The sequence below is a fragment of the Haliotis rubra genome, unplaced genomic scaffold (assembly GCF_003918875.1).
Source record: "Haliotis rubra isolate DU_JTF1 unplaced genomic scaffold, ASM391887v1 Scf82, whole genome shotgun sequence".
Classification (NCBI taxonomy): domain Eukaryota; kingdom Metazoa; phylum Mollusca; class Gastropoda; order Lepetellida; family Haliotidae; genus Haliotis; species Haliotis rubra.
This window is the reverse complement of record NW_025767546.1, coordinates 1,819,921-1,823,309: the sequence shown is the minus strand read 5'-3', so window position 1 is coordinate 1,823,309 and position 3,389 is coordinate 1,819,921.

Here is a 3,389-nt window from a genome sequence, read left to right as displayed (position 1 = left end):
CACACATTGTACCCATATGGGGATTCGAACCCGTGCCTTCGGCGTGACGAGCCAACGCTTTAACAACTAGGCTACCCCACCGCCCCTATTGTTTTAAGTAAGATGACTTAAGAGTGCATCATTTTAACCTATGGGGGTAAAGTATCCCGTAGTCGAGAGCCACCTATCCGCTTGTTGAACGAGGCGGCTTATTTGATAGATGCTTTGGTTAATTACAGTTCATTTGATCCAAACTGCGTGATTCAGTGTTCATGATATCAATCACTGGTTCTTTACAGGCCGTCGTCAGGTAGTTGGAATATCATTTAAGCAACAAAGACATTTATTAGAGTCCCGTCCCAAAAAGCTATTGAAACGCTGAGGTGGTCGAAACTCCCATACTTTAACATGGACTTAGGACTTCGTAGCTCTGCGGTCACTTTGTCAACATGGCCCAGGGTTGCGTTTTCACAAATGTGCATGCTGCATGCACCCGCGTGGTTCACCACAGTTGACAGAGGGGCGGATGCGTCAGACCTGGGTGCCGTTGAACAAAAACAAACTTAGCGCTACGACTGTCGTAAGTCTATGTTAAGGTATGGGAGTTACGATCACGATTACGATTGCACAACGGAACCCTGGCCATTATGCGATTCGCCCATATTAGGTACCTTGTACTACCTATTTCGATATTATTTATTTCTCCAACTTTGAAGTTTCTTTTTTTGTTCAGTATAGTTTCTATATTATACAAGATAGAACAGGTTGCGCGTCGTCCTAAGACTTTTCCTAGAACTCAAGTTTTACATACGACATACGCTGACATTGCACCCATAAACCAGCAGACGACATCTTATATGCATGTATTTTTCAAAGACGGTTAGTGGTATTATGTTTCAACATCGCGTTTATAAACCTACGGACGACAAATTAAGTGTTATTACTTTCCCTGCCGTCTGTAAGACAGGCACGTACCACAAAACATGCTGTTCGTGCAGTCCAGGCGTCAGAAGGTCTCTGAAGTGTTCATCTACATCAGCAGACAGTTATGAAATAATACCCGCGTTCTTAATTATTTATCATTCTCTTATGTCGCATTTATTAAAAACAAACATGAGGCTTAACAAATTGGTTGCATTATGAGGGAGAGTTTCGTGGACAAGTTAAATCCCTTGTAGAAAAGAAATTATAGACATATAACCAGACACTTGTCGCAATTAGGATCACGTTTTGTAAAATATTTGAAGAGGGGCGTGCCTGTTCAAGACCTGGTATAATGGAACATTGGGTCTGCATTGTACGTCACGAAATGTGTAAGTTTGTTTGTTTTTACGCCGCACTATTCCAGCTATATGGCGGCGGTATGTAAATAATCGAGTCTGGAACAGACAATCCAGTGATCAACATCATGAGCATCGATCTAGGCAAGTGGGATATGATGGCATGTCGACCAAGTCAGCGAGTCTGACCACCCGATCCCGTTAGTCGCTTCTTACAAAAGAATATGACGGCCGGGCACACCGAACCACTAGGACCAATTGCAGCGAATAAGTGACTTACAATAGGGCGCTGACGCTCCGGTACAAGGCTGGTTCCCGGCTCCCTTTGCGCGCACAAATTTGCGATATGCAAGACGGGGCCCAGTTTACTTCCGGAACCAGATTTCCGGTGAGAAACGGACATTCAACAACCAGTTCTGGTTTCAAATTGCGCGACCGCCAACTATGACTTTACTTGACCGGACCAAGTGTACAACCATGCTTGGCTGTCACAGCTGTTGACAGTTGTAATAGTTAATTTGGGGATGGTTAGATCGGAAATGTGTTGTTCCTGCAAGGGTTATCGGTTCCTTACTGACAACAGAGACCACATATAATAGATCTATTATATGGTATCTGCTGACAACCATGACACCATTCGAAAAGGTATGACACGTTGTTTGTCACAGGACTAGTACTAAGGTCTCGTGAAGTGCCGTGACCTACATACGGGCCCTATATAACGTCATATCGCCATCATCACTGCCTTTTTGCTCCAGCCTACAAGGTGGTGTGTAACCACGTGAGTCACCTACAAGCACTTTAGTGGCAATTGATTTTCTGTTTGTGTATGCGTGTTGCGACATTCGAACAACATATGACAGCCTACCACGATACTACGAAGATAAGAGTTTCACGGTAATCTTAGAGATTTCGCAACACGAAGTAACGTTATGCTGAAATAAGGGACATTTTTTTACTCTTACTGCGTAGAACTCTATTTTAAAGTCATTGTCACTGTCAGCCAAATTAAGGTGAGTCAGTTTTGGACTATTTGGACTGACTGACTGACTGAATTTGGTTTTACGCCGCTTTCAGCAATATTCCAGCAACATCACGGCGGGGGACACCAGAAATGGGCTTCACACATTGTACCCATGTGGGGATTCGAACTCGGGTCTTCGGCGTGACGAGCCAACGCTTTACCCACTAGGCTACCCCACCGCCCCTTTTGGACTATTTGGAATAATATTGGTCTTAGACATCTGAATTTGAAATAATATTGGTCTTAGACGTTATCTAGTGTAGGTGAGTGAATAATATTTCTATACTCAGTACTGATCATAATGCTCTAGTTGTATCACGCAAGTTAGTGTAAATAATCTGGGCTATGTAACGATCGAGGCAGTTAGAACGTTTTCTTCAACGGAATTCCAAGCAGCTTTATTTACCTCTGAGTTTGGCACGGTGATGGCAGGCCAACAGGTGTGTGCTGTCACACATTGTACTTCTGAGGTGGGGGTCCATGGGGCGTGTCACGAGTCTTTAGGCGTGATAGGTATATAGACCCTACCCTAGTACTTTATACTACACATGCATTTGGGGGTAATCAATTTTGTTCATAAAATATTAATGGGGAATGGAACCCGGGTCTTCGGCGTGATGAGCGAACGCTTTAACCACTAGGCCACCCACCGCCTCCAGGACATTTTAAACACGGGTACACAAAAAGTGAGTGTAACAAGACAACCAAGATCTTATAAGCAGAAGTATTTTCCACAATATTACAACACGTGTCGTTCACAAATTACCAAACTCAGAAAATAAACACTCCTTTACCAAACAAATTTTCCCTGCTGGAGTTTTGGGATGTTGCGTTGCAGGAGTCGGACACAGCTGACATCTCAAAGAACCTTCACACACAACTCTCGACCTTGGCACAGACTGCCAACTCAATTTAATACCACGTTAACCCAATTTAACGGCATAGATTGACTTTATACAGCCCTGTTGTGTTCCACACTTTAATGAAAGGCGACTCCATTTGATTTATTGCCATCGATTACTTCATCGTTATCGTGGGATGTGTGGCGTGCGACAGTAATATCCAACAACAGTTGACATCAACAACTACACATAAGCACGCCGAGC